Here is a 27,029-nt window from a genome sequence, read left to right on the forward strand (position 1 = left end):
AACTCTCGCCAAAATGCATCCTAGGCTTTTTTTTATGAATGTATATGAGTCAAACCTTCGTGTAAAAGTATAATTACGACAAAAGAGGCACTTTTAAGATTTACCGTATTTTTGTTTTTGGGTCAAACTCATTTTCAATGGGAGTGCTACGGGCACTTTTACGATAGCATCAAAATGTCTATTTTTAAAACAGTAAGAAGGCTCGACACAACATGAAACTTTGCTGGTAGTATCACCAGGGTCTCTACACATGAACACGAGCATTGAGAACATTGTTTGTGTACACAGAGTTTACTGAAAAGAAGGTGTTTGAACTACTCACGTTAGCAGTAGCTTGTTCTGCTCACCGCCAGACGAGAAGTATCGATCTCCAAATGTGATGTAACCTGGAGGACAGTTAAGGTGGAACTACTGTCTTCCGGCAACAACATGACGTGATATCTCATGTGACTTTTCCAGCTTTTTATTTCAGTATTGTTTCTTGTAAGAGGCTCCTTTTTCACCTTCAAAGTCAATATTGTTTTTTGCTAACGACAAAACAATGAATTATCTGTGCATTTATATGGAACTAAGCTTTAGGAGCGTTCCACCTTAACTGTCCTCCATGTTACGTCACATTCTGAGATCGACACTTCTCCACTGGCAGGACGGCGGCGAGCGGAACAAGCTACTGCTAACGTGAGTCGTTCCAAAACCTTCTTTTTAGTAAACTCTGTGTACACAAACAATGTTCTCAATGCTCGTGTTCATGTGTAGAGACCCTGGTGATACTACCAGCAAAGTTTCATGTTGTGTCGAGACTTCTTACTGTTTTAAAAATAGTGATTTTGATGCTATCGCTAAAGTCCCCGTAGCACTCCCATTGAAAATGAGTTTGACCTGAAAACAAAAATACGGTAAATTAAAAGTGCTCCTTTCGTTGTAATTATGCCTTTACATGAAGGTTTGACTCATATACATTAACAAAAAAAGCCTAGGTTGCATTTTGGGGAGAGTTTCGCTTTAAGCATTGAAGGTTTTTTTGGATGAACAAGCCATTAAAAAAAACCTTTCCAACGTTGGTGCATGAAGCTACATGTTACCATCAGTTAGTGCCCCCCACCTAATTATTGATCACCTCATCAACACTGACAGGCCAAGCAACTAATAAAGTGGATCCAAGGTCCACATGATAACATCAGCAAACTCTTGTTGGACATTTTCCCCCCCATATAAATAAAAGTCATTCAACTTTGTTTACCTCCATATTTTTCCCGCATGCCCACCCAGGGGAGGTTCCCAGTCTAACAGCTAACATTTGCTAATAGCGATAAGATGTCAAGGTTGATCACCAAAGTCATTACAAGTCATTTCATAGGTTCTTGGTTGCACTACAGGAAAGGTCAAGGGATCACCAAAGTTAGGATCCGTCCTCTGAGGACCATTAATGTCTGTCACAAACGTGTCTCGTCTCATTCTGTCGGTGCTGTTGTAGAGACTTTTCAGTGTAGACCAAAGTGGTGGATCACCTGACTGATACTGCCGTTCCTCGAGCTACGATGCTAACATGGCTGAAAAAAAAAAAATTGCCAATGTCTGTTTACCTTACAAGCATTACATATTTTATTCATTTCAGGAATGACTTAAACATCCACCCTGGGACTACAGATGGAGAATAGTCTTCTGGCTTACTCTGGTGCATTTGCAGCAGTGTTTCTCAGTCGGGTGGAGGGAGAGAGGGAGGATGAGGCGCAGCAAAAGGGCCTGAGGCTGGAATTGAACCAGGGCTGCTGTGGCAAGGACTCAGCCTTGATATACACGGTGTGCAGTGCGCTACTGGGGCGCCACGAATAGAAATAATTTATTAAAATCAAACTCTGGCACAGCTGTGTTTTTGTGATAACTTTGCAGAGTTGTTAAATCCCGACTCGAAGGAGTGTAAACCTCCTGTACACTTTTATTAATCAATCTCAACATCACAATATTGAGTATGTGCTTCATAATGCATCACATGTTAAAGCTTTTTTGTGTTAACACCATTTAAACCTAAACATATGTTTAACCTTAACATCTAACTCTCTGTTCGTCTATGCCTCCTCCCATTGATCCACATCTGTCTGTTACTCTCCTTTTTAACCAATCCATAATTAATTCATCCATGTTTTACACACGAGCAGGAGGGCAGCGCGTGAATTATGCGCCCGGGCTCACAGGCCCACTCCCCACCATTCAGCGTAAGCCCCTTTAGAGAGGAGAACCTCGGGCTTTAGTCCTTATTCTGCCCACAGATTTGCAAAAGACACAGTCCCATATGTCTCATTGTGTGCTGGATTAGACTTGCCTCCATTCAGCCTACCAACCTTGAGAGTAACCCCTTGGCTGCCTCGCCGCCATTGGAAGCAAACCAATTAGAATCAATTGGCCGTATTCTCTGGGGTGATTAGCATACATGCCCCACTCGTGGAGCTTTGACAGTTATTGAAGCCGTCCGGTTTGAGTGCCGTCTGTATGGGCCGCTTTCGACGACCTGCAAACCACGGGTGATAATAATGAGGACTAATGAGCCGGGTTTTGAAATGGGGAATGTAAGAGAAGGCAATGGATCTATGTGTCATAAATGCATGTTTTAGTAAGATTTCCTCCCACTGAGGTGATTCAGAAGGAGACTGAATGAATATTTTGCCCAGTTAATTTGTAAAAGCCTGGAGAAGGAGTCTCCATTTGATGAGCTTCATTCCAAGGTAAAATAAAATATTCTGTCCTGTAGGAGAACGATCTGCCCAGTACCTTGATATTATTGCTGTCCTGGAAATAAAGTCTCTAAAGATATTATCTGTATTGAAATATCGATAGAAAATAGTTTTTTTTTTTTTCCAATTGTGTCTGTTTTTGAGACCTTTTATTCTCATTCTGCATCATCGCGGGATCAAAACAATTCAATGAAATCAATAAAAACGCTCGACAGTGAGCTTCCAGAAGTGGAAATGCAGACTTACCATGAGCTATGAGGTTGTGAGATGATGATATACTCCTTTAAAAGCCACCAGTCTGTATGATATCAACCTTGTGTTGTGAGAAATGTGTTATTCATGACATGAAGACGCATAACAATACCCACAATCCAACTGTGTAACAGCAGCATCTCTGATTAGCGGAGCTCCCTTCCGCTCACGTGTTTTATGTTTGCCACAAACATCATGTCGGCCAAAGAGTTTCCACAGTCGGGTTGTTTTATGTACGTTTACCTCAGGATTTATGACCAGGATTTCTCTCTCTGACAGGTCCTTCATTCTTCACATGATTATCTACACAGTCTTGTACTTTCGACTTCTCGTTGGTCGACTTGATTCAAGGCTTGAATCTCTTCATGTAAGGATTATTCTGAAACGTCACTTCAGAACCAGAGCTGTAAAAAGTGGGCAGTCACAACTTATTTAACATACGTTTAAATATTCATAGATAGATATTGGATTAAGCACCCCAATCTTCTAAACCTGAAAGTATGTCATATCCTTGAGTACACAAACAAAAGTCTCAATGTGTAGAAATGACAAAAAAAGAGGAACAAACCAACCAGTTTCAGTCGAATATCGTACATTTAACGGACTGTACATTCAGTTTGTTCTGCAGGAAGAAAGAAGTGTTTGTGAAGTGATCCATGACCTCACTGTTGTTGGTAATAAGTCATGTTGTCGAGCAGCTATGCAGTGTGAATAGAGATAATTTGGAGTAAGTCGGACAGCTTTGGCAGCCTCAAACAGACGGACAGACAGAACCGGCCAACACTTTGTCAGTAGCAGATTATGGAGAGTTTCTGCAGTCACGGTCAATAATCCATTTTAAGTGTTTCAATGCAATTCACAATACGGGTGGACATAATAATAATGAAATGTTAATTGAAAAAAATAACTTTTAGTACCGATTTCCTGTTTGCCACTGTTTTTTTTTTTTTTTTTTCTAAAATAGTTTTGGAAATGAAACCACTTTTATTTCCCCCAGCAGTGGATGAATGTCATTAAATGCTAAACTGCCAAAGGGTATTAAACTGGAAAAAACCAATAACAACAATGACCGGCTAATTAAAAGACAATATTGCTTCGACTGAATACAAAATGTGTCAATAACACACTAATCATCTAAATAAGGAGCCTTCAGCTCATTGCATGACTAAGCCTTTAAATTTACTGGGATCTGTGCTGGCTGATAATGTGGATCCAGTGGCCTCTGGCATAAATGCAGGCATAATGAATCATGGGAGCCCTCCAGAGGATAGTCCAATGGATGTTTTCCAGCTGATCTTCATTAGCCACCATCCAGCTGAAACATCTGTCACTGGAGTACTTGGCACCGTCCCATGGCAATTAGTGAGCCGCTCGCAACAGGTTCTGTTGGAAGATAAACAGGATGCGAGCAGAGCCGAAGGCATGCACACGGCAACGCGGCGAAGCAGAGAGAGCGCTTCAGCCGACGGTGTCGCCGTGTGTACACACACGCAGCCTCATAAAAGTAAGTCTTTACGCTCACGGTGTGCATTATCACATCTTGAAACAGAACTGAGCGGGCTGTGTGGTGCGTCTGTTTAAACACAAACACAAATATGTCAGCGAGCTATAAACAGAACCTCACGTTCGATTTCTGCTCACACACACACTTTGGCAGCAAGAAGAGATCGTTTCACAGTCTCTAACCGGACTGCATGTGTCGGGTTTGTGTGTGTACGACTGGCTCGCTCACCTTAAATTCACTTGGATGCCGTCTGTACGTTTATGATTAACAAAATAGTGCATTATTATTGATGGTGCAAAACCTCTACATCTATTCCTCTTACTGTATATTTAAACACACTTAACGGTCGTATTCAGGAGATGGACAAACACAGCTGAGTTGAAACTTGATCCATAAAACTGTCAAAGTAGTAAAATGTTTCTGAAAGATCTTTTTAAATGGACACAACTCATTTTTGTTCTCATATCCTTGAATACAGGAATCAAATTTAGTGACAGAATAATTTCTCCCTTTTTATAAATGGATTACTTAGAGGGTTTTTTGGTGGTGTTGGTGGTGGTGAAGGGGGGGTGATTCTTGTCTGGGACCGGCAGCAGTGAGAGCTTTCTGTTGATTGTGTTGAAGTGGTTGAGAGCTGACCCCCCCCTCACCACCACCTCCACCTCCCTCTCTCAGGCAGCAGCAACACAAAGAGGCAGCGGAGCGAGACGAGAGGGTAGCTGAGGACCAGAAATCCCCGCCAAACAGCCACCACACACACACACACACACACACACTTAAAAACCTCTTTAACAACCCAATATGGAGTGCCACATACCTGAGCTGAAAGTAAAATGGATGTCAGGATCAACCAGGGAGGCTTTAACTCTGAGAGTTCCTCTAATGGATGTCACCGTCAGGTCAAAAACATGTTGGTTTAGTCTGTGTGTGTCTCTGTGTGTGTGTGTGTGTGTGTGTGTGTAAAGTGTCAGGGAGTGAGTGAAACATCGACTCATTAACGTTATTCCAAATGTGGAATCTTGCATTACTTAAACAACATCAGTATCACTGAGCCTGTGTCGAGTAATCTTTTTAAAACAAAGAGTCTTCCGTGGATCATTGAAAACTGATTTTTTTAGGAAATCTCCTTCCACTGAGAGGAGATTCAGAGGCTCATTTTTCAGTCACATTGTTTTTTTTTAATGTCTGGATGGAACAGAATGGAGATTTTTTGGGAAACGTTGATGCCGACTCTTCCGTTCGCTTCCTAATTGGGCCTCATCTGTGTTCGTGCATCGTCGGAGAATGTGAACTCACAAACGGACGTTGTAAATTACACGATGATGCAAAAGTGAGACAATCTTTTAATAAAAAAAGAGCAATAATCAGGATTATTCTGTGAGCCAGTATTCACATTTTGCTGCCTAACTTGCGCAACTGAACCACAACATAGACTGCAGGTATAATCTGTAAATCTAAATAATTAGCCAACTCCAATACAGGAAATGCTTAGCAACATAGAAATGTAGGCCTACATAGACTTCAGTAACTAGAGACCATCTTGTAATCTCATTACATCTCATTGGTCATTACTACTGTTTATTACAGGAGACCACACACATACAAACTTCATTTTTACCTCAGCTACGAGCTTTCTGACTACATCTTGAACAATTCGGAAGCTTAGTGTCGACATTATCTCTCCACAGATCGATGTTGCAGCTGCTAAATCGGCCACAATGAAATCTGTGTCTGGACGTGCACGTTTTCAAATCATTAGTACCGTGATTTTGAGTCAATCGCGGCAAAATATTGAGAGCGTTCACTCCGTCCGACCCGCTGACGGGCTCCTCCAAGAGAGCAACTCTGTGCTTGAAAGAGACTCCTTCTTGTCTTCCCCATCTCTAAATTACACTGACCAAAAATAACCCTCGTTTAACTCCGATTGTGTCGTCTGCGCTGGAAGGTACCACATCTGCACACTGAAAAGAAACCCACTGCCCCCCCAACGAGCCTTCATCTCAAATAAACATAGTGTGGAATGATGGTAGATCCTTATCGAGACCGTCGTACACAGGGAAGAGACAAAGGCAAACAAAAAAAAAAAATGCCACACAGTTTAGCGAAAAAGGCAGACAAGCAGACGCACGCCCTGACCTCCTCCTCGGCTAAATAATCAGCTGTGGAATCTGCAAGACAAATCTCAGCTCTTCCCAGAGCCGGGATCAATGGGAGCCATCATTTTTTTCAATCTGCGAGGGAGGAAAAAAAACAAACTGGTGGACAACTGGTGAGAAAAAAAAAAAGTAAATTAAGATAGGCAGGAGTCACCGAGATTCAGGAGATTATCTGGAAATATTTGGCATTCGGAGGTTGCCGGTGTGAGGAGACGGGGAGAATGTGACCTGTGGAAACGTTTGAAAAGTAAATGTGCAACGGACAAACAGTCAAACGTCACTGTTTGGACCTGCAGAAATGCGAACGAACGCAGAGAATAGAGACATTTTTCAAGCGTGCTGTAACGTCGCCTCTCACAAAATGCTGCTAGTCTGGCCCTTTGTATAATTTAGGATGGTAGTTTGTTATTGCACGACTGCGATTATGAATAACACAGAGGGCTCTCGCTCCTCCAGGAGTTTAGTCTATTCCTTCTTTTCTAGCGTTGCGCCAGGCAGACACCCAGATCCTGCTGATTAACTGGGACACAGGAAGCCGGCATGTAAACACAGAGGAAGACAAGCAGGCTACTGTTGGGGCTCCATATCTGTTTTAATGCGGCGCATTGTGCTCGGCGCGCCATTGTTCCACTTGAAACCTGTATCAGATGGTGCGCTGAGAGCGGAGACGAGATGACGGAGGTGAGAAAAGGGCTTTCGTTATGTCATGTTGACAGTTTGTGTGATAAATGATGGCCGCACGAGAGAAAGCGCATCGTCAGGAAACGCAATATCCCTAAACATGTTTTAATAATGTAGGTTTCAAAGACTTTTCGTGGTGTTGAGGTGGGCAGTGAGCCAGTGCATCCACTCAGGTAGGAGATTTTGAGGTTACTCAGTTCCATTCTGTGATATTGTAACGTGTAATGGGGAAGTTTGTACCTCTAATTGGATATTATGATTAAATATATACGTTTTACTTGTTTCATAACTTTGATGTTGATGACTGCAGCTGAATGGAGTCTCCTGTCAACATCATGCCGGGTTTCTGTCAGTCACGATCACGATCTTTCCATAACCGTCACTAACTTATGTCGTTTTAGTTATCTGAACTTCACCAAATCATAAATCTGGTGAATCATGTCGGGTGTGACTTTTTTAAAGTGATTAAAAAGGTGGTGACAAGCTGGATTTAATGTGGCTGATGACAGGAAATAATTAAAAACAAAATATGAACTTTTCTGGTAGAATATTCTTGTTTTCGGTTTAACTGGGAATTATATGGGACTGTCCTCTGTGAGGTAACATTTGTCATCACGGTAACAATAATAAATACATTCTTAACTTGGTTAAAGGGTCGTCATCGTTGAGTGGGCTTCATCAGCATGGCTACAGTAATAAACAAGGTTAAAGTTGTGAAATGTTTGCGGCTTGGTCGGGTAAAAATGTTAGTCATGTATGTTAGTGACTGTGGAGTCCTGTATTGTGCGTTTGTTTTCTAAAAGCGAGCCGTCAGACAAATCGGTTTTTGATTTTTCAGACTATTGGAGTTCTGGAGTAATGAGCCATCGGCAACGAGTTCTGCTTTCTGGGGTTCCGGGAAGGTAAATATGCACGAACCATACAACTGAGAGTATGTTTAGAGTTAGAAAATAATTTGCTTGCTTTACGAATATATCCACACAGTGCCTAGTTGAGATTTGTGGAGGTGTGAACGTCGGCTCCTCTGCACCCCGGCAGCCTTCTTTGCATGTGGTACGTTCACTGAGATGCTTGCATGAATCTTTGGAGTGAAACAAACACAAAAAATAAACTGAAAGCAGAAGTCAGGCGAAAGACCTGCAGAACATTTAATATAATTTTTATAATACCTGACAAAGATCGCTGTTAAATAAAAAAGTTGATTTGTTAAAGGGATATTCCAGTGTTAATTTAATCCATGGTCTAAATCAACGTGAAACTGTGTTAGACTCCCTCTCCAGAGATCAAGTTAGCAGACCGCTAATTTACGGAGTTTTATCAACCTCAGAAACGACCGCACGACAACAATACACTGCAGTAAATGGATCCAAATATAAACCGCCACCAAAAAGCCACAAATAATGCTCAGAACAGCACCAAACTTCAGCAACAGTACAAATAGGGTCTCAGCACATAGTCCGGGGCATCTAACCTCTGCTAGCTTAGCTGGATTTCTACTGAAAAGCTGACTAAATTTACCACTCTTCTGCGGCAGCTTCCTGTTGACGGGAAGTCCCGACGAGTCGATTACCGAGTGCAGTAGAGTTCCGCGGCTCATGGATGAAAATGTATGATTATGACTCCATGGAAAAGCAATCAAAGTTCATATGTGTCTTACCTGCCAGTTTATAACAGTTATTATCGAGAGCGGACAGGGAAAAGAACGGAATTGAGCATTTCTAACCGCACTCGGTAATCGTCGCGTCAGGACTTCCCCGACCCGGAAGCTGATGGAGGAGAGTTGAAATCTGTTTTTAGCTTCACAATAGAAATCCAGCTAAGCTAGCGGAGGTTAGATGCCCCGGACTATGTGCTGAGACCCTATTTGTACTGTTGCTGAAGTTTGGTGCTGTTCTGAGCATTATTTGTGGCTTTTTGGTGGCGGTTTATATTTGGATCCATTTACTGCAGTGTATTGTTGTCGTGCGGTCGTTTCTGAGGTTGATAAAACTCCGTAAATTAGCGGTCTGCTAACTTGATTTCTCTCGAGAGTCTAACACAGTTTCCCGTTGATTTAGACCATGGATTAAATTTACACCGGAAATCCCTTTAAACTCCTTTTTATGGGAACTACCTGTACAGTATGCACATCCTCAGTCCTGACATTTCACTTGTGCTTGGTATAACTACTTATGAATCAAAAAAACATCAGTTCATCTTACAGCACAGCAAACTAAAACTTCTCAACATCACTCTCAGTAAACACCAGTGTTCAATAATAAAGGAATTGAATCCTGGAGGAGACCTACATTGATTACTGACAAACACACACACACACACTCACAGGAGAGCTACACTCCCTCTAAATCTCCATTTTGCCAAAGTCCCCTGCCCTGAAAATTCCTCAAGTCAGGGAGTGAATGAATGCATCCCTATATGTCACCCCTCCCTTTCCTGTCTGTGTTCCTCTTCCTGTGTGTGACCTCCGCATCTCTTACCGCCGGCGAAAATCCCTTCTTCCACTCGAGACGCAACCGTTTTATTTAGGTTCACTGAAACGTACCCGGCAGATTTATGTGAGGAATCCAGTGGGCTGTTTGATTCAGGAAGCTGAGGGGATCAGCAGGGGAATTACAGGCTAACATACATACACACACACACACACACACACACACACACACACACACACACAGAGCTGTGTATACACGTGGGGGGGAAACACTTAACACACAACATGCATATTCACACGTACAGGAAACGCTAATACCTTCGTAACACAGATATATATTTACACATACGCACAAACACGTGGTGGAAAGCCGTGTACACAAGACCGGCATTCACGCATACAGGAAACACTCAACCACAAATGGCTCCACACACACACACACACACACACACACACTGGCACACACACAGAGTCAGAGCTTATGAGTCCTGATGAAGACAAGTGTTCTATCAACAAGACCAACTCCGGTATCATTTCCTTCCTGAGGTTCCACCGCAAACATTACAGACCCGCCGGCTCATTTATTGCATGGCAGGGGTTGCTAGCGTGGGTTGCCAGGTTGGTGGGAGGTAAAGGGGCTGGATGCCTTGCGTGGCGTGGGACAGCCGGGAGAGACACACACACACACGGAAAAAAAAACAGATTAAGGCGACTCCGACACATGTAGAGAGACAGGACACGCTCGCAGGAACATACAAAGACACAACATGCTGTCACAGGACACTGAAACATGCAAAGATACGGCACACACACACACACACACACACACACACACACACACACACATTTGGAGGGAAAACCCAGGGAGGAGGATGAAGAGATTAGTTTATCATCCGCGGTGCTGACAGATCCTGCTGATGTGTGACCACAAACCAAACAGCCATTAATCTCCTCGCTGCAGGAGGAGCGGGGAGGCTGGAGAGGACGGTGAAGAGTTTTGCATGCGAAGGTCTAAACACTCAGGAGTATTTAGCCCGAGTCAGAGTGAATACACACACAGCGCTCTGGAAAAGCCTAAGTGTGGTTATTCATCAGAGAAAGGGCAGCTGCGGATTTAATGTGAGCTGACGGCGAGAGGGGAAATTCTGTTCTCTACGACCACTTTAACTGTGGAATGTGTGTGTGTGTGTGTGTGTGTGTGTGTGTGGTGGGGGGTATGACATCACATGTAGACTCCACAGTGTGCTGCCCGTTCACTCTGATGAAGGCGTGTGTTGGTATATGTTTAAGGAAATCTGGAGAATTAAGACAACTTCACACAGCCCGGTGATTTTTACCAGACGATGTGCCCTCAATAACAAATGGATGAGAGAGAAGGAAAAAAAAGCACGTCAGTCCAGATGTTTCTGGCACTTGTCGCTGTTTAGGAAAGTTTTGTGTTTTGTCATCATTTCCTTCAGGTGGTGAAGTGGGCGCAGACGACCACGATGTCATGCTGGAAAATGCGGATACGGTGGTCCAAAAGTGGACAAGCGGTCAGTTCTGGGGTGGATTATGCAACGAGATCGCGAGCATGTTTTAAAAGGAAAGGCTTTTTTTTTTTTTACGGCGCAGCGCTCTTATTTTGAAAGTTTCTGCTGCAGAGTGACAAGCAAGTAGAATAAACAGACATGAAGCTGGTCACCTCTAAGGAATTGCCAAAGTATCAGTGCTGCCAAACACAAAAAGGGCTGCAGACGTTTGTTTGCAAATCGTTTGCATGTTATGAAAAAGTGAAACCACCTCCATAAATCACACAACAGTGTTCTTCCCAATTCTAATGAAGCTCTCTCGATCTTCTCTGTCACTTCTGCTCTCACCTCACTTTATCTCTGTTGAGTCGTTCAGTGCACAGCTCGAGACACAACGCGAGTTTTTGTTGTGTTTTTATCCCCCCACGACCCTGGAGATCATATTAAACACTTGGAAAACAGCTGAAAATGAAGTTTCTTCCTTTTTATTTTGACTTTTTATTGCTTTTATTCCATTAGCCATTAACCCGAATGAGCCTGGAAAAGTTCTGGTTTGTACAGTTCTTGACATGATTGCTTTTCCTATAAAAAATATAACAAAGAGGAAACTGTCAAGCAACTGTGGGCACGGAGCTAAAAGCAGTTAGCTACTGATGTGCAGCGTATCAGTCGGGTGTTACGGCTGAGAGGACGACGCGGATTTTGCAACCGCAGCCTCATGAACAGCAGATTTATTTCCCTCTGCCTTAGTTAACATGTAATCCTGTAAGACAGCGCGGGTGTCTCATGTCACCTCAACCATTCGTGCTACTCACGGACCTGACATCAACACATACTCGGGCTCTCTCAGAGTGTGTTGGCATCCCTGTTATTTGTAACGACGATGAGAGTCTCCGGACTGCAACCCGAGCTGTGCACCGGGGCAGCTTGCAGCTAGGTGCGATGCAGTAAGAGTGACGCTCGGCACCTCCTGTTTTCATGCCGGTATAAAAGTGGATTTGTTAATGCAGGTGAGGCAGGAACAGCCCCCTCAAGTGGAGGACTTCCTGCAAGTCAGGATCTCATTCATAAGTGATAAGACCGACTGCAAGTTTGGGGGTATTGGCCGCAGAAATGCAGCCCTGCAGGAGTCCAGAGTGACGATATGGAGAGAATTTGATCTTTTAATCTATACATGCCTGCTTTTGGCCGTTCCATATGTCAGCATGCGCCTGGATTCCTGCATGTGTTCCTCAGAGTGTGTGTGTGTGAGAGAGAGTGTGTGTGTGTGTGTGTGTGTGTGTGTGTGTGTGTGTGTGTCCGGTCCACGGCAACAGACGGCCTAATATTACGAGGAACAGGCTGAGAGGAAGGAGTAGCCCCCCAACACGTCCGCGTGGTGAAAGCACCTCTTCAGCACACGGCAGCTGTTCACATTTCCTGCGTATTGGATGTCGAGCGGTGGCTATCTCTCATTTGCTGAGTGCATTATTAACAGATGGACTTCCCGCTCTGCGCTAATATTGGGAAATGGGAGAAATGCGGAGAGCTCTGCGGACACACACATACGCGCAGCACATCCCCCCTGAGCAGCTGCTGCCGCTGCTCAGGGGGGATGTGATGTGCGTGTGGATATTTATTGCTCAGTGTATGTACCCTCTGTTTGTGTGTTCCTGTGCGTGCATGCATGTATGTCTTTTGTGCATGAGGATATGTGGTGTGTGTGTGTGTGTGTGTGTGTGTGTGTGAGGCTGCTTGTGTGGGCCAACTATGTGGCAGAAGAATTCCCCTTTGACCTTATCCCCGCTTCATTGATTCACATGGAGTGATTTGATTACGAGTAAATGCACGACTGTCAGCGCTGTACGCTCAGCTGCAGTGAGGCAGTCGGACGACACTGTTTGTGCTGTCATGTTGGATTTCGCCCCAGATAAAGGGCTGCTTCACCAGTTTTTAATCGAATGACTAATAAAACACAATAGCAGCTTGGGCTACGCGGCAGGGGAATGAGCTGGTCAACCAACACGGAGTTCCTGCGCAGGATGTGATGAGTTTCCAGGAGAAAGTCAACAGTCTGTGGTTTTCAGCGGGGATACGTGATTGTGTTCGATCTCCTTTTGGACTTGAATATGAGTCAGACTGTTATTTTCTTTGTTGAGAGTTTCCCCCACAAAATGTAACTCAGGGTTCCCACAGGTCCTTGATCGGAATTGGAAGGTTCCGATTTCGAGGAAAAAAACAAGAACTTGGGCCTTGGGAATTATTTTTAAAAACAGGCTTTAATTGAAATTGCTCGAATACATACAGTATATATTGTGCGTTATGTTGTAAGTAAAGAAAAAAGACAAGTTCTGCTGTCTGTATGTGTGTTTCCTGTTTTTTAACAATAATCAACCTGGTGCCGTGTCTCAAGCTACGCTGGTGTCGAAGCCCCAGAACTTTCTGTCCAACCATTTAATGGCCAGTTCTTTGAATGAAGTGTCCTCAGACTGAAATTGTTCAATTTCTTTTCTCGCCTTTTTTTTTATTCTGGACGCATTCATAAGCTTTTCTCCCACATTTACTCATTTGCTTGGATTGTTTTTGATTTGATGGATGTTGGTTGGGACTGGAGTGTCTGCCAAGTGGCAAAATGTAGAATAAATCTAAATAATTATTCAAAATTAGAGGAGAATAATTGTGGGATGAGACACGAAACCCTCTCAGAGCCAAAGAAACGCAAAACGTCCTCGACATAAAATCGAAAGACGATGACGGGACTCTGATTGGCACTTTGCAACACATTTGGAGGTAAAATAAAAGGACGATTTTGATCAACCAATTTCATGGAAAACAGACAACTATCAGACAATAACTATCAGCGTCAGCATCGTAAACTGTTATTGCCCAACGCAAAATTGATAGTACAGCACATTCAGGCATTATCAGCATAATCAATAAAAAATACAATGCAACTTTCAAGTCATTTAAAACAAACCTATGCTGCTTGTCATGATGTATGTAATCTACTGTTTCAGATCATTTGGCGTTTAACCGGAAAACTCTTGATGAATGGAAACCAACTGCTGCCAGAAAGTCTAAAAATCAAAAACAAAACGTTTAGCTGTGAACTTGCATATTCTGTCTTGTAGTAAATTGGTTAAAACTCGCAAGAAACACTGGTTTGGCCTTTTTAATAATGATGCTACACACTATAAGATCTGCATGTTCTCATGAAACTATCCGTGTATCCGAGTCTCATTATCTCCTGAATCCGTCCTGTTGGCTTCCTGAAGCTTAAACTGGCACACAGTCAGTGGCAGAGGATGACTCATTGGACACTCTTCATCTCTCGAACGTTCCTACGCACTTTCTCTTACCCATTTGTCACCTGGGTATGTAAACACCACCGAGCCACTTCCTCCATGTCGCCATTCCTGAGCGAGGTACTGCGTTGAGAGCGACATGAACCAGACTACTTCCTGTGTACCTCAAGCAACTCATGATGGCACGGGAACAACACCCGAGTCCAGGTTTATCTGAAGTGTCTCCTGCCATCCGTGCGCCCATTTGTTAACTCAGCCAACCATCAAGAGTCCCGGACGGCGGAGCAGCACACTCAGAGCGACGCTTTCCGCTTCTTCTTTTAAAACAAACAGCAGAAGCAGAGGAGCGTGATGGAAGCGAGTGTTTTGATAAAAGCTTTCTCGTGCCCCGGTGCCAACTTCCGAGGGGCCAAATGTTCCAACATGTTCAGTTTTTAATCACAGATTCTGACCTCTGCTCCTTCTCTGGTGTAACATAACAACTTATGAACAATAATATGGTTCATATAGAGCTCCAAAATGTTCACTCTGTGTTGCAATCCAAATAAAATGTTTTTGTGTACTGTTATTCGTTCGATTTAAGATAATTTCTAATTGATTGTGATTGGATCCATTTCTGGTTCATTGGCAGCGTTATTGTAGTTGGTTAGACCCAACTAATGAGCACAGGCAGGCAGAATAACATCATTTTGAACAGGAGTGAGATTAATGTGGATATCATAAATCACATATAGGCTATTTCTACTTTAAGGGTCACCAGAGTCCCAAAAGTTTCTAAAATATATGAAGGTTTGTGAACTTTGTGGATGACAAGTCCGACAAATCTCTCTCCATATTCGTCCCAAAGTCAGCTATGTCCAAGTATTTCTTTGCTGCTGATTGTTTTTGACATCTCGCCTTTGTTTTGCCATTGCCGTATATGTTGTTTGTATTTGTAATGACTTTAATATAGAGTCAAGAAGTGTTGTGTTGAGCTAAGATTTCTCCCTCAGAATAAATGAGGTTTCCAGTTCAGCTCTCAGACGCTAAATTAACTTCTCACACCAAAACCCAGATGAAGGTAACATAGAAAGGGAACACTATAGAACAAAAACATGGTAACAATGTTATTTTTTTGTCATGACACATGCTACACAAACAGATGTGATATGTATAGTTATTATAGTTATATATATAGATTATTCTGTGGTGCATTTGTTCTAAATTTCCGTTGGGATGAATGTTAACAGCAACAACAACATAGTAATGATATTATGGCTTTCATTAACACATTAACAGTCTGACATCAGCTTAACACTGTCACCAACACCAAGCATCAATGACGTAAACACAGCGTCCACCTCTCTCTGCCTTTATTTCTGTCATGGGTCGTATTTGTTTCAGCAATAAAAGCCGAAAAAATAACAGACAGCGACGTTTTGAAGGATCTACCGGCCGCTGCTTCCACATGTGCCGACGTTGCCAAGTATTATTAGTCACACGTAATAATACTGAGCCTAGTGCCTGCTGGGAGGTTTTCCACAGTAGCAGGAAGAAGTGTATGCAGCGGTACAGAGGGTGGACTTCTGTTTGATGGGAGTTTTGCATTTGACATATTTGCATGAGAGTCACTCAGCTGCTGCTCGTTTCTACAAAGAGCGTGAAGGTGGGACATCTGTAATGATCACTGTGAGGATGTTCAGTCGAAGGTTTATAACTCAAAACCAAAACGTACCACAACGTGCACTGAAAACAGAAAGTAAAGTGGAATGTGCTGTGCAGAATATAGAATCCTTCCTTTATGTTCAGCTCTGACTGCCAGAGTATTTCTGAGTGCAGATCATTTGGGAGCTTTGATTGTCACACTGCATCTACATGCCAAAACAGTTATATAACCAGATAAGTGCAGTGTTTTATCAGTGCCTGCCATCTACATAAACAGCCTTTTCAGGAGACCTAATATGTCTCATGGCCCGTTGGCACGACGTCAGCGGTGCCAGGGTAATAACTAACTGAATGAAGGCCCGGGCACGCCGCTGGCAGAGTTGTGGTTAGCGAGCCCGGAGTCCGGTGCCAGCGGTCCTCTCGCTGTCCCGAGCGGCTGCCAAATCATAACCCTCCTTAAACAAATGCAGCGTGACGCGGGGATCCATCTCTGTGAACGCAGTGGCGCCGGGGTCCGACTCCGCCGGGCCTGGCCTGTCTCTGTCCCCACTTTGTGTCTCCGGCTCATGCGCGACTGTCAGCTGGACACTTAACACGCGGCATGTCAGGGCCAAAAACAGCAACAGATGTCAAGATGAAGAATCTTTTGTATCTGTGAGTGTTGTGAACTCCTGCACAGTTATTATTGATGCACTCATTCATTGCTAAACACATTTTTACTTCTAAAATTGATGTGTTTTTTTTTTCTTTTAAGCAGGTTTTACATAGTTTCAAGTAGTTTATGTACATTTATGTGTGTGTCACTCATCAAAACATTAATTACTTGCTTTATAGCAGCCAAAAAGTAATATATATTTTGATAAATTCAAAAATTAAAGACACACAGGAACAAGGATAACGCAGAACAAATTGCAATCCTATATGTAATAGGATGGCAGTGTACGAGCTGCTGGCTGACACGTTCCTTCGTCATCATAAACACACATGCATTTTATTTTGAAAGAGTTGCATGTACGCCGTCCTTCAGAAACACTCAAAGCCCCGACGCAGCATCACACCAAACCGTGACCGTGAATAGACCTGCCCGTCCACTGCGTCACTGTTGTCAGATTTTCAAAATAAAAGCGCCAAAACCAATTGGTTAGGTTTAGGAAAAGATCATGCAGATTGGGGATTTAGCCAAAATAAGTACTAGCTCATTAGCTAGCTCTAGCAGCCTCAAATGGGACTCAAACACTCGCCATCCTGGTGGAAGTCCCATGAATAAGCCACCAGACCATCCACAGCCTCCTCCTCCAACCACAAACACTCAGGCACTTGCTGGTACTGTACCGCACCTCCATACACGTGTGATTTCTCACCCTGTCTAACCAAACCGTCACCCTCGCACGCTGACCTCAGGTGACCCGGGACTGGGCTGACGGCCCGAACACATTAGTGCACAAACTTCTTATTCCACAGCAAGAAAATAGTCCCCGAGAGCAGATAAAAGAATGGATGAATTGTTTTACTGTTTGAGGAACGGAAAGTTGGCAAATTTGGCAATATTTCACAACGGGCCTGATATATTTTTTTTTTTATCAAGGTGCAGCTGGGATCTACAGTCACATCTACTGTTGGCAGAACTTTGCACCAGAACAGTGGAAACAAAAGTCATAAATACTTAAAGAGGTCAGACTGAGGGGAGAGACAGAAACTTTGCTTTTGGTTTGAGTGAACTCGACATAGGAAAATAAACACAGAGAGAAGTTTTTGTTAAATATCTCAAGAATTAAAAGTTTAATGAACACATAAAGTGCATTAAGCACCTGCAGTCACAGCAACACTAATGGCAGATCAGGAATATTGATAGATAATCGGAACAGCAATCAGACCGATCAGCTGTGGGTTGGTACTTTCGGAGAGTTTTAAAAAGAAATGTGATGTGAAAACTATTTATTTTCTGTGTTTCTCTTGATAAATACAAGACCTGCAGAGAAAAGCTGCAGCGTTTCAGTTCCTGCACATCAGAACCTGTCTGGTACAGGACAGGTGAGTCGGCTGTAATTACAGGTGTTAGCGACACCGAGGGGAGTAATCTTACCGCGGGGCTAAACGGATAATTGATCGCGCTGGAACAAGGTGATTAACGAACAATCAGGTGGTTTTTTCACAGTTCACCTGATCTCCAGCTGTTACTGAAGGAGAGCCTGCCATGATGGCGGACTTTCCAGGCGAACAGACAGGCGTTTGTTCCTCTGCACCTGTCGTCGTTTCTTAATGTGCCAGTTATGTATTTAGGCGCCTGTTGGAGCTAAAACGTGACGTACAGCAACAATCAGGGGAGTAAATGAAACATTTTTTTTCTTGAGGATTGAAGGCAAAAACATGGACGCCGTTATTTTTCTTATTTAAGGAGAATTTAAATGTTTCTACAGGCAAATAAAAAGCTGTTGAGCTGTCATTTTAATGAAAGGTAACTGCAGGTTAATACAGTTAATGCAACTATAACTGCTGGTCATTGTATCTCATCTGTGACACTGTTTTAGATCCTTCTCTGGCTAGATGTAATTACCAAGGTACCAAGATACAAAATGGTTTAAAACCTGCTTTATGGGCTTTCTTCAGAAGACTTACCTTACAGCATATGTATTCTAGATACACCTTCCCCTTGAGACCCAACACAAGGCCTGACATGATTGGCCCAGCAAGAACCAAATCCATCTTAAAGAAGAGCCTCTATCCCGCCTTAAAGCTCCCAATACCCCCGGCCAGCAAAACCCACAGCTCCCTTCTGATCCGGTGGGTTTCATACCATAAGTCCTGCAGCTCCGGGCTGATTGGTATGTCTCGCCTGGGCGGTTCTCGAGGCTGTGGCAAACCCTGCCGTGTGCTCTCATACCTCATACCGAACCGACAAATAGAGGGATTTCTCCGTCTGAACATTACGGGGGCTTCGATCGACTAATTTGGCTCCCATGCGGAGAGATTAGGAGGAGAGGTTATAAAAGGGGAGGACCAGAGAGAGAAAGGCAGCAAAAAGGGACTCAGAGTGCAGGTTGAGTGAGACTGAAGTAGCAGATTTAAGTCAAATTATAGATGTCAGTGTGCAAAGTTGTCCACTGCAGGTTTACGGTTAAGGGGGAAAGGAGATGCAGTGATGTTGAGAGACAAGAAAGAAGACGTAAAATAAGGACAGCAGAGACAGATGAGGAGAGAAAATGGCAGTGAAGTGTAAATTGGAGAGGAAAAACAGAAAGATGTTCACAACAGCCTCGTTTGTTTGTGTCGGCCGGACTCAGGTCGCATGTTGTGGCAACACTGTGCTGATGGTGTGGTTGGGTTTGGGGCGAAAAAAATCACTTGTTAATGTCGAGGAAAAGATCATGTTTCGACCTTAAAGCACCTGACTTTGGACGCAACAAACACAGCTCACATATGGCCTGTTAAAAACACCAGTTTTCAGCCTCAAATAGTCGTAACTGTTTTGTTTTTTTCCACTGACAGAGCTGGAAAATGTCCCGATGTCTCATTAAAATGATTCAGTGATTCGCTCAGGCTGCCACTTTACCACCCCGTCCTCCTGCTGAAGGGTCGGTTCATGTCTGTGTAATCTGGATGTGACTGACATGGATTGTAAAATATTGCTATGACACGTATAAAATGTACAAATTTCACATATCTGTGAATTGTACAATGCCAACATGTTATTCAGCTGACTGGGCTGGAAAATAAAAATGTCCTAAAGACTTTATTTCAAGAGAAAAACCTTCGAAGTAGAAAACATGTGTTGCTCCCTCTGGTTGATAATAGATCAGTAATTTATCCATGAATCCTGTTTGAACCACAAAGTGAAAAAATGGGTGTTAAAATACACATTAACATCCTCAATGTCAAACCTTTTTTTTGCGTTTCCTCATACTGTACATGTCTTTTGTCAGCAGTGTCCGAGTCCCACGTACAGTTCAGTTCTCCTCTCTCCATGTTTTCACAGCAGTGAGCTGTTAATGGAAGCGGAGGCCGCCGCCGCCTGTGCCTGGCAACGAAAATAAGACCCAGGTAGGGAGCCGGACCGGTGGGGAGAACAAGAGGAGTGGGGAGGTGGAGATCGTGGTGGTGCGGCAGCGCTCAGAGGGAGGGAATATTATCCATTTCCATGCTAATACCCTTTTGCCTTTTTTACATTCGCTATCCCTTGTGGTGTTTTGCTGATAGACGGGTTTCTCATCACAGGATCAATGCGGTGTTACTTCCTCAGCACATCACAGCATCACAGAGTACAAACCCATCATCACAAAACTGTATGCATTCTTTATTACCAAGGCTGTAAAGGAAGTGTACGCCAAATTCAGATCTGTTGTCCAAGCAGCAGTGAGAATGTGAGCAATATTCGGCGTTTTGGCTATATTTGTATGTTATTTTGTAGGTTTTTTGAGGTTTTGGGTGATGAGGACACATTTAAAGGTTTATCTTCACATCCTGAGTACAGAGACTCCTGACAGTTGTATCTAGTTTTTTATGGCCCGGTTCAGCGGTATTTAAGACGGCAACATTTTGGAGAAAAATCAGTGGAATCACCAAAATCAGTGTTTTTTTTTGCTCATGCAGCTACAGTAAATTCACAGCAGTACTTTTTATTTTGAGGATCAACTTGGATCTGTCAACTGTCACAGGAATGGGCAGTAGTGCTGACCTTCGAGATGCAACTACAGGACTGCTCCTGCACGGACAACAAGTAGAAACTCTATTACCCAGCATGCAGCCTGAGCCGGTGCACAGGAATTCACTTACGGTTTTGCTGTGCCGCTTATGGACCAGCCACTCTTCTCACACTTTACTCAGTCTCTTCTCAGTATATTCAGAAACAGTTCTTTAAATATATGGACGTACCGATAAGGACAAATCCTTCTCTCAACCAGTGTGTAGTGGAGGGTTTTGGAGACAATTTTCACTCAAAACAACTCGGACAGCTTCCTCTTCTCTGTCACTGCCGCTGTCTTTTCCTCCAATCACGGAAACCGTCCTTACAAACAAGCTTGATGGGCTTCTTAACGTCTCAGGTGCCGTCTGTCAGGAGGATAAATTCATTGTCAGTTCAAGTCTCATGCTGCCTTTAAGTTAGCAAACAGCTGCAGAGGTGAGGGTTAGCCCGACTGGCTAAATGAATGCAGGGGGGGGAAAAAAACAGCAAGTTTTATTCCACGATCCTCAACCCTCATCTTCAGCGGCTCAGTGGCCACCAGATCCAACTGTGTTTGAATATGTTGCCGCGGAGCAGAACCATCCTAACAAACCGACAGCGTGTCAGTTAAATAAAGCTTTAGAAAAGAGCTTCATCCACACTAAAAATAGTGCGGTGCAGTCTGAGAATAAACTCCTGCAAGTCTTTAATTAAGCACACACCTATGCTGCGCACTCGTTCCCTCAAACGTCCAGAGGATAGAGGAGCCTCAACGCTTCCCTCCACTTCCACTGCACTGACTCACTCTTTCCCACTGGCCTGTGAAGATCCACAGTCGGACAAAACAATCCTACAGTCTGCAGACTGTGACCCTCGACGGCCAGCGTGGAGAGAGAAAACAGATGCTGCCGCTGCCACGGGGACGGAGATCCGTCAAAACTGAGGAAGACAGCAATGTTAGACGACTATTATCCGGTGTAATTAGTCCCTGAAGGAGCCGGGTCAGGACGGTCAACAGCAAGCAGGACATCTGCATCAACTGTTAATCAGAACCATGCCAATAAAAACAGCCACAGCTAAAGAAGCTTTCTACTGAGGGATGCAGACACAGCTACAGGAGACCGACGAGGAAACAGCAACATCTTACAGTCACCATTGTGCTGTCATACAGCTCCCTCTAGTGGGTCGTCCACTGTAAATGTTCAGTAGAGAAGATTCTGCTCAATTTACACACCAGTTATTATCCATAATTGAAATCAGAAAATGAAAATCACACCACGAGTCGCTACTAATGTCACATCATGAAAGTTTATAGCCCACTGAAATTAATTTTGCCCACGCCTTCCCCGCTCTTTGGTTAATTCTGTCTCCTGGCTGGTGTCTGCGCTCCAGATTTATTCCACAATAAACAAGTGTGCGTGAGTTAATGAAAGACAGATTGCTCTGCTGAAGACATTAAACGGGAGCGGAAATGATAGGATCCGTACCCATGAATTTTCTCGGGCCCCTGAGGAAAGCACTTTATGATGATTCCTTTCACAGGCCGAGAGCTGGAGGCTCCATTATCACCTTCCTGGATTAAGCTGTGACTGCTGACAGGCACACGGGGTGTATAAATGTCAGAGCGCCGGGCCGCTCCGTGGGTCACATTGGGGCTTCGCAAAAAAAAAAAAAAAAAAAAAGCTGACTGAAAAGTGACAGATTTACGAGCGCGGGGCCTGAAAGCAGTTATCAAGCTGCCATGTTGCAATTTGTGGCGTGGATCAGTGGAGATGATTGTACCTTGTGTTTTTCTCCTGACACACTTTTATCTTAATCAACACGTCGATCTGTGTCGGACAGGTCAGAACATACTGTGGCTAAACATGCTACTGTCACTGCACAGACCAGGTGGAGGTGGAGCAACTGTCACGTCATCATCAGCTCCATATATTAGACTTTTATCCGTTTTTTTAACCCAGACAGGCGTCCCGGATGAACCGCTAACCATGATCTGGACCCCTGTCCCCACACATTGTTGCACGATGTTAAGACACCTGACTCTTGTCGGTGGAAACTCTTAGCGCTCGTTACACAAAAGGTGCCAACGGAAAGCAAAAGCAGGAAGAGAAAGTCCATAGAATCAAACAGTTGCATGGATTTTGACGCACGTCATGTGCCGCCAATGTATAAAAATATCACTGATTCCATATAAAAGTACAGTGTGTGTCTCCAAACCTGTGACTTTTATGATCTAGCCGCAGTTTATTGTCTTTAGTTGTGTACTTACGTTATCTTAAGTAGTTCCAACAATCTTCAAATCCAGAGAAATTAATAATTTTGTCAATAATCTCATTTGCTCGCCTGTTCAAATGAGTCAAATGATGCTGATCAGAGAGGAAGGAAGTCAGTAAACTTGGCTAAAGATCACGTTAATAAAACATTCATTTATCATGTCGTCTGTGAGCATTTCTGCCTGAGTAACGTGGACGGACTTCATCAGAAATTCTGGCGGTTGAAGGCATCAAAAGTCAATTTTTTTGTTTTGATTGAAAGACGGTAAAAATTACATATGGTGCATTTAAAAAAAGCAGAGAATCGTGTGATGGATAAACTTTATTTTCCTCTTCATACCTCGACTGAAAATGACAGACAGGTATGGAAGAATTCGGTGGTATTGTGCAGCACAGTCGCACAATACGTCACGGCTGAATGGTGCGACGCGTCGGAGATAAAGCCGCCTTGTTTTGTCTGCCATCTTCACCGTAACCTCTTGATAGCAGGGTGCAGACAGAAAGACGCCATTTTTACTTTTCCCTGGATGACCGCTGACGAGACAGGCCTCCTTCCTTCGCACAAGGTCAGTCTCTAAACCTCTGTAATTATTCTGAGCGTAATTACCGGATTATTTTTGAAATGGTCATGGGACGAAGCTCTAAAAAACAATATGATCGCATTTTAAACTCATCTGAAAACACGGACAAACATCTCGGTTTGATTTAAACCCGCGGTGGGTTAGAAGAAGGGAAACATCCAATAAAGCTGTTTTTTTTTTGTTTTTTTTTTCCGTCCAGAAAGACAAGGGAACGGAAAGATTTTATGTTTTTTTTTTTGTTTGTTTGAGTGTTGAAAAGAAAAAATTGCTTCCATGAGTTTGTGTGCACGCTCTGCATGTGTATTTAATTTTCGGTGACAGGCTGTACTCTCGCTGACCCCTTCTCCGTCCGTGCTAAAGAAAGCTAATCTTAAGGTTAACATTTTGACGAGAGCCATTTCTTGCTGGCAGCAGCGAAGTGCAGCGTCCGCGCCAGCCATGCGAAGGCAAACAAACACCACATGGGAGCCATTTCAGGGGCACAACCGGACAAAATGAGTCTTTAATAACACTCTGCGGAGGGCCTTGTAATTGCAAACGAGTAAACGAGTGGAACATTTTCTAATTATAAGCCCTCGCAGGCACACGCTCATTTCTTGCGCCTCCTGTAGCCTAGCATGCCCCGTTAGCCGGCGAGCAGCCGTGCGGCTGAAACCACATGAGATGTTGAAGATTGCAGGCTGGCAGAAGTTGTTTTGCTCGGCTCGGGTTTTCAGTCAGGGTTGGTTAGCTGAGTAAACAGTTTGTGAAGTGGGGCAGGGCGTATGTGCAGCGAGATCCTAAACAAAATCAAGGAAAGTACAAATTCCCCCTCGTGTTTGGCACCGGTTAGAAGTCGTGTTGTTTCTGGTCAGCAATTAGAGGATGTGACTGTCAACGTAATTATAACTTCCTAATTGTGGCCGCTGTGTTCCAAGTTGGATCCCCGTGCGGAAAAAAACAAAATATTTCTTTCTTTCTCTTGGCGTACCTCCGACCAGAAATTCCAGCAAGATGTTTTGTTTTAATGCAGTTCTAACCACAAATACCTTGAGGTTAAACCTGTTGAACTTGCAAAGCAGAGCTCTCTTAATGGCCCCAAATAAAAGGTATTTAAACTAACACTGGCCTCCACATCAGTCTTGGGTGAAGGCTGCACCTCCTCAGGTCCCGTGACGCCCACACAGACTCTCCACCCGGCTTCATTTTGCCGATAGCTGCTCCGGCACCCAACAGCTGCAACCCGTCTCTGCTAACTCAGAGCACATCCAGTGACCCCGAGCGCAGAGACCAGCTTGTGTTTAAAAATAAAAAACACCAAGCAACCCGGCGAGATGTGATTAATTCTACTTGTCTCCATCTTGGACATCCTCCAGTGCTAGCTATTACAGTAATGCTCAGAGCTGGATAAACAAGCTGTCCTCAGAGGAAAATAAGGTCCCAGAACACTGTTTGACGCTGGAAAGGTGGCAGGGTCCGCCACATATCAACAAGGTAACAGTATGAAACTGTGGGGTCAGTTGGTTCATTGAGTCATGAAAAAGAAGAGAGTTTTGTTGTTGACTACAAAATGCACCTTTAAAACTCACTCAAATCACAAAAACCCTAAATATATGTCTTTGGATAAGATAATTCACCCCAAAAGTATTATTTATTTTGTGGCTCTTGTGGTGAAAAGACCATTTCTTTGTCCCCAGTGTTCTTCAGACGATTTGAGACAGCGCTGATGAAACTTGGATCATCTCTAATCTGGAAAAAACAGAAGTATAAACTCATTTCAGAGAACTCTCGCCAAAAAGCAACCGAGGCTTTATTTGTGATTGAATAAGAGTCAAACCTTCGTGTAAAAGCATAATTATGAAGAAAGAGGCACTTTTAAGATTTACCGTCGTTTAGTTTTTGGGCAAGCTAATTTTCAATGGAGTGCTACGGGCACTCTGACGCTAGCATCAAAGTCTCGACACAACATGAAACTTTACTCCTAGTATCACCAGGGTCTCTACACATGAACACGAGCATTGAGAACATTGTTTGTGTACGCAGAGTTTACTAAAAAGAAGGTTTTTGAACAACTCACCTTAGCAGTAGCACCTCCGGCACGCCGCCGTCATGGCAGAGAAAAAGTGTCGATCCCCGAGTGCGACCTGACAGGCAGGAGGTCCATCATTACTCTCCTGCCTGTCAGGTCGTACTCGGGGCTCCAACGGTTCAAAAACCTTCTTTTTAGTAAACTCTGTGTACACAAACAATGTTCTCAATGCTCGTGTTCATGTGTAGAGACCCTGGTGATACTACGAGCAAAGTTTCATGTTGTGTCGAGCCTTCTTACTGTTTTAAAAATAGAGATTTTGATGTTATTGTAAAAGTGCCCGTAGCACTCCCATTGAAAATGAGTTTGACCTGAAAACGAAACTACGGTAAATCCTAAAAGTGGCTCTTTCGTCGTAATTATGCTTTTACACGAAGGTTTGACTCATATTCAATCACAAATAAAGCCTCGGTTGCATTTTGGCGAAAAGCAGGAGCACACCTCTGAGTGCAGATGTACATGGTTTTGTCATAAAAGTAGGAAAAGCACGAGATGTCGAGACTGCAGAGCGCTGATCGACATCGCAGCCTCAGACTGACCTCTCGCTGACGTGTCAACAGCTCCCACCGTCTGCAGGCGTCAGAGTCAGAGCTGTACACACAGGAATGAATATGAATTATACTTCCATAGGTTTACACAAGGACAAACAACACAAATCAAAACTAATGTTGTTCAAACCTCTTACATGAAGATGAAAATGAGCGTCTGGGTAAACTTTGACCAAGTATGGATACAGGTTGTAAAGGTAAACATTTCAGCTGCATTAACTTCTGCTTCCAAGGAATTTGGTTCATAAAAACAGACAAACTTGATGTTTTTGTTGGTCTGCTCTGTACCAAGATATATATTCTATGTCTGTCCTGAGAGAGGAATCCCTCCTCTGTCGCTCTTCCTGAGGTTTCCTCCATTTTTTCCCCCCCATGAAGGATGTTTTCATATCTGAATCAATGCTCTAAAGACAGAAGCTGTAAATAATCTGTTATTATAACAAATGGGCAAAACAAATATGAATTTAAACCCTGACCCTAAAGGTGAAGGAGAATAGAAGTACGATGACATCACATCATAATAGTCCGTCTGAGAAATAACATACCTAAGATTTTATTACCGAGCCATTACCACAGGTGGAAAATTCTAGATCACGTCAAAGAGTCCCGTCTTCTCCGTGAACTATGTAGGACAAAAAATGAAAATATATCAGTCTGAACAATACCTCGTCACTGTGAGGGGGACATTTTGAGATTAACTGTGCGATTTA

The sequence above is a fragment of the Sparus aurata genome, chromosome 21 (genome assembly GCF_900880675.1).
Source record: "Sparus aurata chromosome 21, fSpaAur1.1, whole genome shotgun sequence".
Classification (NCBI taxonomy): Eukaryota; Metazoa; Chordata; class Actinopteri; order Spariformes; family Sparidae; genus Sparus; species Sparus aurata.